This window comes from Zea mays, chromosome 4 (assembly GCF_902167145.1).
Source record: "Zea mays cultivar B73 chromosome 4, Zm-B73-REFERENCE-NAM-5.0, whole genome shotgun sequence".
Lineage (NCBI taxonomy): Eukaryota > Viridiplantae > Streptophyta > Magnoliopsida > Poales > Poaceae > Zea > Zea mays.
The window spans coordinates 13,108,190-13,121,268 of NC_050099.1; the positions used below are offsets into that span (position 1 = coordinate 13,108,190).

The following is a 13,079-nucleotide window of genomic DNA, read 5'->3' on the forward strand; positions in this document are numbered from 1 at the left end:
TCAATGGGTCAATAAGCACAGAATTGTGGTGCCCCTAGCCTGAATAAGCAAAGGGATTATGCACGTAATATAGGTTCATCGTTGTACTATTGCACATTTGAACAGGATAATATATCGATAATGAGTATGCGGGTGGAAAGTATCCTGACATCACTGGAGCTAGATGAATATGCGATGCTTGTTGCGTCGCCTTTCGGACTGTTTTATTCGGCCATTTTGTTTTAGCGGGTGACCGAGGCTGCTTTATTGGTCGATCACGCAAAATGACCTTCTTAGCGTATCTGTAGAGTAATTGATCAAAAGTAGGGCCGACTTTGACTAGCCGATATAGCGCTTTATTTGTACTTCACCCCTACTGTGTACCCCCTTTAGTTTTATGTGGCTGTTGTAGCCTCTAGTTGCTTTCGGACCGTTTGGCTAAGTCATCTGGATTGTCCGTGTGGGCTTCGAACTTTCCAGGCATAGATGTCGGACCATTCGCGGTGCATGAGATAAGGAGCTTTAATCGACTGTCTGATCGCTCTTGCGCCCCGGTGCCTTCGGTCTTTTTAGTCTTCTTGCCTGGAGCCTTCTAAGCAACCACTCCTCGTGATGTATTTGATGTGCGAGGATCACCAATGACAATGTTCTTGCCTTTGTCCTTATCGGCCACTTCAGGCCGAACCAAGATTTTTTTGTTAGTTAGTTCTATTATATTGACAGGAAATGGTTTCGTGTCAATTTGTATCTCCTAAAACTTAATTGGCCCTTATTTATGGTCGATTGTATCTATCTCCGAAAAACATAACAATCATCGGTGGTATGAGAAAAGGAATTATGCCACTTGCAATAAGCACGTCTCTTTAGTTCATCTAGATGAGGAATAGTATAAGTTACCTTAATGTTGCCACTTTTCACTAGCTCGTCAAATATTTTGTCGCACTTCGCAACATTAAAAGTAAATTTAACGTCTTCTTGCCGATTCATTTGAACTGGTTGCAAAGAAGAACATGGCGAAGGTTTGTCCTTTGTTGGCCAAACAATCTCAGCGATACATATATCTACGTATTCATCACCTTAACTATTGCGCTCCACTAGATGTACATTATGGCCAGCCAATTTTGACGTCTCTTTGCTTCGGCTTTCATAGGCCAAAGCCCGTTGATGTAGCTGAGCTATTGAAAAGAACTTGGTGCCATTTAATTTCTCTCTTAAGTAGGATAACAGCCTATTAAAAGCCAGCCCTACTAGCTCTTTGCTCGCGGCAAGGATTTGAAAGCATCGGTTTCTAGTGTCCCAGAACCTCCGGATATAACCATTAACTGATTCTTCATGTCTCTATCGGACTGAAGCTAAATTAGCCAACCTAATTCAAAGTCCCTAGAAAAGAAATGCTCGTGAAATTTACTTTGTAAATCATTCTAGGAATTAATGGAATTAGGAGGCAGGGCGGCATACCACGCGAAAGCAATACAAGTAAGGGATAAAGAAAATAAACGAACATGAAAGGCTTCCCCATCGGCCAATTCTCCAAGGTGTACTAGGAATTGGCCTACTTGTTCATGTGTGCTTCTACCACTTTCACCAAAATTTTTGAAAAACTCTGGTATCCTTATCGCTTGCAGGTATGGGACAATGTCAAACCGGTGGCCATATGGCTTTTGATATGATTGCCCTATCTTGGCTACACATACTTCGAGCCTCTATCGAAATAGTTCAGTTATATCTTCCCTAATTTTCTCTACTACGCTTTGTGGCAGACTACCGGACCTTGGGCTATGGGGCTCATTTGGTCGGGCATTGTTATGCTGACCTTGTCGTGGGCGATTGAGAATGGTGATTGACCTATGATCATATAGTGTGATGTAGTTTAAATATGTATGGGGGAAACACACTACTGTTGTGGTGTGTAATAAATTAGAGTATGGTGCACAACAGTAGGTTCTGCGTATGCGTATCTAGATTGTCCGGCCCAAGCGGCCGGATGTTCTAACATGATGCTAGACTATCCGATGGTATATTCTGACTGTCCAGTTGTGTTCGCTACTACCGGGATGCCACATGGTGGTCCTAGCGTAGCATGGATTGTCTGGTAGGGAGAGATGGACGGTACGCATAAGGGCCAGACTGTCCGGGAACAGGCTCAGACGGTTCGGTCGTGTCTAGGGGCACCGATCTGTCAAGCAGGGATGGTAGTGGTGGTATTTGCCCTGATAAGAATTCATTGGCATACCATATAATAGCTGGGATTGCGAATCCCCGTATGTTGCCGATGTATTAGATATAGACACCATGTTACATGTTTCATATGATAGAAAATTAGGAGCAACCGATTTCTCCAACGAATAGCTAATTTTCTAATTGATTCTTCTAACCCTCCAATCTGTTGTTTTATTTGATCTTGTTATTGATCTATATATTGTTTAATAGATTGAGTGTCGTCTAGTTTACTTACATTGGAGATTTGAAGCATAGATAGAAGAGACACGACCTCGGTCTCTCCATGTTTGACAACCTTCTGGCAGCAATCCACCGTGAATTATGACAAGAATTTCTCTTTTGCTTGACGCATGAAGTCTTCATATTGTTGTTGCTCATCAACCGACGGACTTTCCACAGTCGGACTTAAGGATATATCGGTGTGATCTTTAGAACCGGCCATTTGAGGGCCTGATTTTAGTAGATCTTGACACTTGATGCCCAGTGGAGTCGTCAAAATGTGTGTTGGCTTGATTTGGGTGCCAATCGCTGGAGATGAACCACCTGGCGGTGTTCTCTGCGGGCCGGACGGTCCGCGACCTCAGAGCAGGAGTTGCGCCCTCTCTGCACACTTCTGGACAATGCGCGTTTGGGGCTCAGACGGTCCTTAATTGGCGCAGAAATCTTATTTGCATGAATCCCAGATCTCGCCTCCCGAGAGAAACCTCGTTGGGGAGGAGAGATCCTAGGTGTGTCTTGGACTCGACAGGCCACAAAGACGCCTCTGGTCAATGTAGAGTCAAACAATGGCAAAGAAATAGATCAAGGAAGACTAATACTAGGGCAAGGCTAAGGCTAGATTAGTCCTACTCCCAACGAATGAAAAGAACAATGCAAATAAGGTAAATTTGATAAGTTAGATTTGATTGGATCGATTGTGAGAACATTCGGTCATACCCCTTTATCTATTTAAAAGGGGTGGTATAGACCCGTTACAAGTCAGTTCCCGATCTTATCCCATGGATTTTGCTAACAAATTCCGCAAGAAATCTGGAACTCTAACTAATTATGTGCATGCGCAGACCGTTCGTACCACCACTGTGGATAGTCCGGACCACGGATCATCCGGCCTTATGACATTTTTGGTGCTCAATAGTGACAAATAGTATATATATAGTTTGTATGTTTGGAGCCCTAGGCTTCCAATAACTAGAGGAAGCCCTGGCCCAACAGTGCTATCCCGTTCAGCCGCACCAGGTGCAGACAACTATAAAAAGACCACCAGGCCGTCATGGATTACGTTTTGGCGGGATGACGGTTCCCTCGGGCGAGCAAGCGACGGCGGCGGTTTCCTCGGGCGTGCGAGCGGCGGCGATCCCGGGGGCTAGCGGTTGTGGCGCGCCGAGGCGGGCGATCGGCGGCGACGCTCCTATGGCGGACGGGCAAGCACCAACGGCGCTCCCAATCCAGATGAGCAGCGGCAGTTTCCTCAGGCGTGCGAGCGGCGGCGATCCCGGGGGATAGCGGCTGTGGCGCGCCGAGGCGGGCGACCGACGGCAGTTTCCTATGGCGGGCGGGCAAGCACCGATGGCGCTCCCAAATCAGACAAGCGGCGGCGGCGCACATTAGGCCCGGTGGTGATGGTAGTTGCGCGAGGCGCGGTCGGCTTCAGCAGCAGCGGCGACGGATCTTGGAGCAGCGCACATGACAGTGAATCCCGGAGGCACGCGCCGTGGAGTGGCGCCCGCTGGCGTCCCCCTCCCGCGATGACGTCGGCCTTCCTAGGCGCGAGCGACGACGACGGTCTTCCCTAGGAGGCGAGCGGTGGCGGATCGATGGTCCTGTTTTTATGCTATTTTGTATACATATTTATGTCAATTTCGATAGGTTTTTATGATATTTCTATTCGCATTTTATGTAAACGTTTGTTGATTTTTGCATAGTGTACCGCAATGCATAAAAACCTTCGACATGTAGCATAATTAATATCGGTATATATCATAAACTGGTTCTAACGAGCCTAACTGCATGGCTGTTGGAGAGATCCTATATTTATGGATGAAATAAAACTTTGAAAATCATATTTTTGTTTCCATGCATGTCAATCCATTTCCTTTCAACTCACATTCTTGTCATCCTAAATTTGTGCGCATGCAATAGTAAACAGATTTTGTACACAGTGTACCGCATTGCATAAATACCTTCGACGTGTAGAATAATTTGTCTCAGCGTATATCATAAACTGGCTATAACAAGTCTAGATGCATGGCTGTTGGAGAGATCTTATATTTATGGAGAAATTAAGCATTTAAATCAGATTTTTTGTTTCCATACATGACAATCTATTTCCTTTCAACACACATTCTTGTCATCCGAAATTTGGGCGCATGCAGTAGAAAACAGATTTTTTTCGCGCTATACCACAGTGCATAAATATGTATACCGTGTAGCATAATTATTGTCAGTATATATCATAAACCGGTTCCAACGATCCTACATATATGGTTGTTGTCAAGATCCTACTTTTATGGACGAAATAAAGCATTTAAATCAGATTTTTTGTTTCCATGTATGTCAATCTATTTCCTTTCAACGTCCATTCTTATCATCCTAAATTTGTGCCCATGCAGCAGGAAACATATTTTTTACGTGGGGTACCACACTGCATAAATATCTACACAGTTTAGCATAATTAGTATCAGTATACGTCATAAACTGGTTCCTACGAGCCTAACTGCATTATTGTTGTTGTAGAGATTATATTTTTATGAACAAAATAAAGCATTAAAATCAGATTTATTTTGTTTCCATGCATGTCAATCCATTTTCCTCTCAATGCACATTATTGCCATCCTAAATTTGTGCACATGCAGTAGGAAACTGATTTTTTACGCAGCGTACCGTATTACATAAATATCTACACTGTGCAGCATTGTTAGTAGCAGTATATTTCATAAAATGTTTTCAACTCTAGCTGCATGATTATTATTGAGATCCTATATTTATGAAAGGAATAAAACATTCAAATAAGTTTTTTGTTTTCATACATGCAACAGTTAACGGATACACTTACTAATTTCTCGCGCATGCAATTAGAAACAAACTGTGCGCATGCAAGAAATAGACGCATGCGGAGGTGGGCTGGCGGGCAAGCTACGATGGTACATGGCTGACTAGTTGGGGCTTCCTGTATGTTATGGAAGTCCAGGGCTTCCAATAACCTTAGCATATATATATATATATATATATATATATATATATATATATATATATATATATATATATATATATATATATATATATATATATATATATCTACTATCTCTTAAGAGAGGACCGTAGGCGTGCACACACCTGACGTTCTGCCTCCCACAGTCCCACCCGACATCCTCGCGCAGAACGCGTCGCTAATCTCGCGGTCGCGCCTCGGCCGATCCGCGCCTGCCTGCCGCCGCCCGCGATTGTAGCTCACCCCGACACCGCGCCCCCTCCTCTCCCCTGACGTGATGCCCGCCTCCCACCCCTTTCTCCGCATCGCACGGATCTAGCGCGGGAATTGCTCGGCCACGGCTCCGCACACCCTCCCTTCCCATGAGACGGAGCCGCCGTATCCTGCTCGCGAGGCAACGGAAGGGTACGTGATCCTCTGTCTACATGGAAGGTGAGGCAGATCGGGGGGAGAGTGGCTCGTGGCAGTCGCCTCGACGGCGTCCTTCGCGCCGTCCGGCGAGGTGTCGTCCAAGCACGGCGTCGTCGGCTACGGGATCGTGGGCGGGCCCAACGGCAACGCCGTCGCGCCCGCCGCCAAGTCCACCGTCGTCGAGACCACCGTCGAGAGGGTACGTGATCCTCTGTCTGACGTTCCCTCACCACCATCCATGCTCGTCTGACACGGGCGGCCGCCGCCACTGTGCTTGTGCTCGCCGCAGGTTATCTTCGATTTCTGGTTCCTGGCGCTCCTCCCCACCGCTCGGGAACCACTCCACCGCCGAGACCGTCTTAACGATCGGCTCCGTCGTGGCCCGCCCGCGACCCCGTATCTGCTCGCGCTCAGCTAGGGTTCAGATCTGAAAATGGCCGATGACGGTGCGAGGAGGGGAATGCCCGCTGAAGGCTGAAGCTGCCCCCACGGGCTACAGTAGGTGCCATCGCTCACCACACCGAACACCCCACTGCCCCCAGACCGTGCTCCAGGAACCTACGGCGATAGGAGGCCACTGAGGATGGCCCGGTGCGGTACTGCTGCCTTCCGGAGGACGCCGAGCGCCGGAGAGGGGCTCTTCTATTGGACTTGGAGCAAGCCCACGGCGACAACGCCGGAAGCAAAATGGCCTCTTCTCTAGAAGGACATGAGTTCGATCCACCACAGGGAGGCGCGCCCGCCAGGCTCCATCTTCGGATCTGATCGCCCACCAAGTGGGTTGAGTTCGGTACGTTCCCTTGCGGGTTTCCATGCTCGTCGGCTTGTTTTATTTTTTTATTTATTCCTTGTGCTCCCTGCTTCGAGTTTTGTCTGAGACTCAGTGTCTCGGTCCTTGGCGATTAGCGACTTAATGTGCTGGGATGTGCTGCGTGTGTGGCATTTTGGACCATGTTAGGCGAGATCTGGTGTCAATAGTTTGCATATGCTTCTGGTGTGCCACGATTGCTACTTCTGCAGGTAAGCATGTCGTTCCCTATGCCTGGATGAACTAACAGTAGTAGATGTGTTGATATCGTCCTGTTGGTTTGTTGCTCATTATCTGATATTATTATTTGATAGTGCGCATCTTTGATGGGTTTGTGTTCCTACAACATTTATGCGGTTGAATGCTTCCTCTGATAATAGTTTACCAAATTGTTGCCCCACAGCTTTTTCATGGCCCATCTTTGATGTTGGTATCCCAGGAATGGCTGCAGGAAAAAAATATTCAATTGATTCCTTGATCATTTTCTTTCCAGATTAATGAAAGGTCTCCCTTGCTTTATTTTCATCGAAAACAAAGCGAACCACAATCTTAGTCTCCAAGGTCAATTTCTGACGGTGACACTCCAAAATCTAATCACGATGGCCTAATAGCTTGAGTGTTGAACGCAATATTTCAGATTCATACCTATATGATACTTGGAGCAGCAATATGCATAGTGTCGCCTTTTTTCATACCCTGAAGTATAAAATATAGGGCACACACTTACATGTCAAAATTTATTATTCAAAGGAAATAACAACGTTCTTTTTGCTAAATGTTCTTTAGCAATTTGATTAGTCAAAGAGGTTGCTTATTTTTTTGTGGGAACGAGACTCAGGACTCAAGAGCTCACTTGCTCCCACTATGACATTGTATATGTACCAGACACTTGCATATACTAATTGTTTTCTTTTAAATGCACTTTACTTAATTATACCGACATATGTCATTGGAGCTGTGATGCCTCATCCATCCCTAAAGTTGTATAGAATTCATCGCTTGGATCAATAAGTGTTGTCTAACAGGCAGAAATGGGTGCTTAGGATCTTACCACTGTTTAGTTAAAATTTAGATAGATAAAGAGCACTGAAGATTGTTAGTTAATTAGGACCGACGCTTTGAATCATTAGAACAAGGAATATGAATGCGCAAATTCAAATGTACTACAGCTTTTAATGTACGTACATATGTATTAATATGTTTTATGTTTGGAGGATAGGATGACGAGAGTTTGCCTGCAACCGATCTAAAGGTTAGAGCGAGCGGCATGTGATGCGGGTATGTACATCGTTGTTCCAAAATTCATGTGTTTGATGCCGGATTGCGTGTAGCTAGCTGTTCATAGTAGGGATTAGCGCTGAAAAAAATTAGGGGAAAGCAAAGTACACTGGTGACCTCAAGTTCAATCAAATCAATATGGCACATCAGTTAGGCTGTTTGCTTATCTTAGAAAATTTATTTTTGTTCTTTTTACTACTAAAGCCTTACTTCTCTCTTCTGTGATTAAAGTGGTGACCAACTTGGAAGGGCAGTTCATATGTCATTGTTTTTTACTGGAAACTTTTGGTCAATCTGTCCAAGGACGAGAAAATTCTAATAAACATATCAGAATCACAGAACAATAGAAATATGGACTGTAGTAGTAACTTTTATTTCCTACCAAATATCGGTTTGGATATTTTTATTACTACTGCACCCAAGTAATACTAATTTTCTCTTATAAGATACATACTGATGCAAGTCAATAAGTCACAAGTAATCACATGGGATTTTTTATTGTCTGTTTTTATAGAACTTGCATGAAAGCTATTAATATGCTTATCCTATATTTTTAACAGAAAAATGAAGTCAGCAAGGAATACTTCTTAAAAACTGTAAGGAATATTGTTGGTGATAAATTGCTTAAGCAAGCTGCTTCACGATATCAAATGCAGGTAAATAATATTTCCACTTCATTGTGTTATATGTAAACATAACCTGTCTTGCCACCATAGCTTTGTATTTTTGGTGTGATGCAATCTTATTAGTCATTCTTACCAGCACTTTTTGTTTTGTTTTGTGGGTTATTTACTCATGTTTGCTCAGGCACAACGAAGCCCTCAGACAAACCCAAGCAACTATTCTTTATCAGGTCAAGTTTCTGGTCAGCAGACTGCTCCCAGTGGTTCTGTGACAGGAGATGAACAGAAGGGATATCCATGGGCGCACACCATCCCTATGAGACAAGCTATTGCCAGCACTCGACCAATTTGCATAAGGCTAATGAAATGGGAAACATGTCAGATGGGAAAGGGGTCCATATGTTACAAACTCGTCCACCCAATAACTCCATACCAGTACAAACAATGCAGCATCACGTGCAGTGACCACAAACATCTTCACCAGTGTTTGGGGCAAATAGTATTCATGCACGTCCATTTCCGCGGCCAGTTGGAGGTCCAGCTGCACCATTTAGACCACAAATGGCAGATTCCAATCCAAGAGCACACTTGATTCGGGGAGCTGTGACCACAGTATCTGGGAGTGTGCCAACACGATCCATAGTGTCTGGAAATGCGCCAGGTAATCAATCTACAAGGCAACAATCAGCAAACAAGGAGCAAAAAACTATTTCTTTTGCTCCAACAGCACATATGAATAATGAAACTGTTAGCCAAAATTCTGAATTCTCACAGAATTCTTTTGCTGTGATGCATGCAAAACAAGTCAATCAAGCCTTGGGATCTTCAAAAGTCAGTGCTGGCATGGAAAGCCAGTCACAACAATTGAGTGCACCTAAAGCCTTTAGCTGCAACAAGCTTAAGTCAGACTCAATCTCATGGCATTCAAGAAGAGCCTAAAATTCAGGTATGTATTAATTTGCTATTGTGTTGCTATGTTTTCTTTTACTTTTAGTTGCACATAAAAATCATTTCGGACACTACTGCCTGAAGTTTTAATTTGTTTGATAATTTGCATTATATTTCTTATTAAGTTATATGAAACCCTGAAATTTGTTTAATGGCCAATTTGATGCTGCCCTATTTGACCACCCTCAGGGGAAGAAACAACTATTATTCGAGAGTTTGCCTGCAACCGATCTAAAGGTTAGAGCGAGCGGCATGTGATGCGGGTATGTACATCGTTGTTCCAAAATTCATGCGTTTGATGCCGGATTGCCTGTAGCTAGCTGTTCATAGTAGGGATTAGCGCTGAAAAAACTGGGGGAAAGCAAAGTACACTGGTGACCTCAAGTTCAATCGAATCAATATGGCACATCAGTTAGACTGTTTGCTTATCTTAGACCTCAAATTCCATACGTTCGACATCTATGAATAGAAAAATTTGACACTATATCTTTGAACAATTGATCTCTCAGGAATATATGAGGCCTTGGAGTTGAGGGATGGAGGATCTGATTATCTTGGCAAGGGTGTTTATCTTAGACCTCAAAGCTCAATCTAGCATGCTCTTCGCTCTGTTTTACTTTCCATGATTCGTTGAGTATCTATGCAGTTTCTGCACGATTACTATGAGTACGTGCTTTCATATATTGTTTACTCAATGACTTCAATAGTTTACAACGTATGATTATTGCTTAGGACCCTGCACTACTAAATCAGGGGACTGGCTTGAGTCAGAAAAACTTAGGAACCAAGTTTGCTCTCTAAGTTACTGACTTCAATTTCTACTGTTTATAGATTACGAACTAAACTTAAATCAAATACTTCAGTATGGTCTCTAGAGAGGAAGCTCTGCCAACCATTACTAATAACTGAGAAGGTATGGAGACACCTTTGTTTTGCTGTAATTTTAAACAAATAAGTATCCTGATGATAGTGATGTTTTGGTAGATCATCTGATAATCTCTATTACTCTATATGACCATATGCACTTGACATCCAGAAAATTGGTTTGACATTCAGGCAAAGTAGGAATGACTGGGGACTGGCTTGAACATTTAACTTTTGCAGTGTATTTGCTTCCATTTTTTCTTTTGCAATTAAACCTGGTCCTGGTAAGCAAGCACGAAATGACCCCAACTTAGCGGCACAATAGTAGTTGTTACATAGCATGATTCTTGTCATACACGTGCATCAGCATTGTTTATTGAGCCGTCTCGCTGAGGAGGGGGCTCAAGTTCCCCAGAGGACCAGTGCTTGATGGGTTGACGTCGCTGGGCCCTAAGGTTCTCTCGATGCTGATTAGGGGAGCTGCACCGCCGCGATCAGCCTCAGTAAGTGGCTTGTGGGTGTTGGGATCAATGCCTTTCTGCCTCAGCTTCTTCTTGCTGCACGAGAACCATAGATGCTTGATCTCTTAGAGGCTGCTGCCCTGCAATTTGTCTTCACGAATTTAGTTAATTGAAGCTGACCGAGAGGTATTTGAGAGACAAGAGGGGTTTCAGCTGGCAATTGGAAATGAGAAAAATGCAGAGGGAGGAGAAGGGGATGATGGATTGCTTCTTTGGAACTATGCTATATAAAAGATTTTTTTCTAGCTTGACTTCTAGCATTGGCTGAGGCATGAGCATGGACGACTGAGCATGTAATAGTCTTCAAAATTCTGCTTTAGTTCTCATATAATCTTTGTTCCACTCTCCCCGTGTGCTATGCCATGATCTGGAATCATCTCTAAACTCTTCTTGAATACTGAATATTCTGATACTGATATCAGAACATGTATTTGCTTAACAAAAAATTATATCCTGACCTACTGTTTCCAGATGTTCGCGTACAGGGAGACGGTGTTGGAGGAGGCACATCGGGGCATGGAGCTGCGTGAGCACTGCCGCCATATAGTTGACAACGATGACCGACACTATAGATTCCATTCTCTGTGTGTACACCAAGGTATCGGTGTCTCGTCTCGGACCACGCCCTTTCCCTTCCCTTCCTTCTCCGCACACGCAGAACCAGCTGATTCTCTTTCTTTTGCTTTCCTCCTCTCGGCCTACGTTGATCTGGCGATGCGCTTTTCATGGTATTTTTTCACTCCCTTTTTCCCTCTGTCATGTGAGATTGTACTGCAATTTTGTGCCAAAGCTGACGAAAAGCAGAATATTTGTGTCTTTAGGTTACTGCGACCGTGATGGGCATCTAGGTGCTCGAACCATTAGTTGGGCTAAGGAACACGGAACAGCAGCAACAATATCGTAAGGAGAGTGCAGACGTTGGACAAATGGTATGCCATATCTTCAGTTCTCTTATGATGCTTCAGCGCTGCATCTTCAGTTTTCTCGGCTAAAAAGAGATCATAGTCAATAGTATACCTATGTGTGAAATACTGTCAAACTTGCATGGTATATGGACCTCAGAAAGTATAGGAAAGCGCTATGCTATTTGCATGTTACATGGTACTATGATTCTGTGCTGCTATTAGTCTGTGGCTCAGCGGTATGTGTTGTACTGCTGTTAATTTGCTATACTGGAATACTGGAATACAATAGGAAGCTACTAACCTATACCTCGTGGGATTCAGGAATGCAGAACAAGTCAATAACTACCTTGTCCTTTTGGTTTTCCCTACCCTACATTAGTATGGGAGTGATTAAGGGTATGGAACATATGACTTTGTCGTTGACATCTTTTATTTTGTGCAGGAAGTAGCTCTTCCACTACTGGAGCAATTGTTGGTGGAGTGGCTGCTGGCGCAGCCTTGCTATTTGCTGTTCCTGCTATCAGTTTTGCCTATTGGCGGCATAGGAAACCACAAGAGCATTTTTTCAATGTATCTGGCTTCAAAGTTAGTCTTTGATTATTATCTTTCTCGCAACATAAGGGCAAACAACGTTTATATGTAGCAAACAAGTACGGTTTGCAAATGTTTTAGGAACATGTTTTTACAATAAAGATATACTTATAGTTTCACCAATGGATGGCCAAAAAATACAACCTTTTACATTTGTCAACCTTTTAGATTTGTTTTAGGAACATTGTAATATAGAACAACATCAAGTAGATTTTGATAAACCCATTAGAATCTCAATATAAATATAGATATCGACCTCTATTCTTTTAGTGTTTAATTCTCTATTCGCAATAGTTAAAAAAACTATTGCTATGATTGTAACAAATTTATTAACGTAGGAATTCAATATTACAATGGTGTCAAAATGGATTGTTCGAAGGAGAAAAATGAAGTACAAATTGACAACCAATTGGACAAGCATGCAGTGGTTGATAATGAATCAGCTCTTGATGCAAACATCCTTAACATGCTAATAGACTATAGAATAACAATTAGTGCTTTTGCATATCAGTGTATTCTATCATGTCGATTTCGTAGCAACGCACGGACATATACCTAGTATATATATAAGAGAAGACGGTGATGGAATGTAGTACAAGAGAACGTTGCTTTCTCGTGTATAGGATGATACACCTACCGAATATTTATATTATCACGTTCAATGACTGTTAGATCATGTTGAAGGCAATAAAGGATACCTTACAACTATAAAACGATATTATA

The 13,079-nt window shown here is 43.3% G+C and overlaps 1 pseudogene across 1 annotated transcript; it reads left to right on the plus strand.

Moving 5' to 3' along the window:
• The first annotated feature begins 5,546 nt into the window (after positions 1-5,546).
• Positions 5,547-12,477, plus strand: LOC100382540 (Transcription initiation factor TFIID subunit 4b pseudogene; annotated as a pseudogene). Its single transcript, NR_159451.1, has 12 exons — positions 5,547-6,017; positions 6,108-6,608; positions 7,846-7,904; positions 8,465-8,560; positions 8,712-9,188; positions 9,333-9,473; positions 9,665-9,738; positions 9,985-10,141; positions 10,307-10,388; positions 11,332-11,458; positions 11,682-11,789; positions 12,208-12,477. The product of NR_159451.1 is annotated as a Transcription initiation factor TFIID subunit 4b pseudogene (transcript).
• Positions 12,478-13,079: the final 602 nt, after the last annotated feature.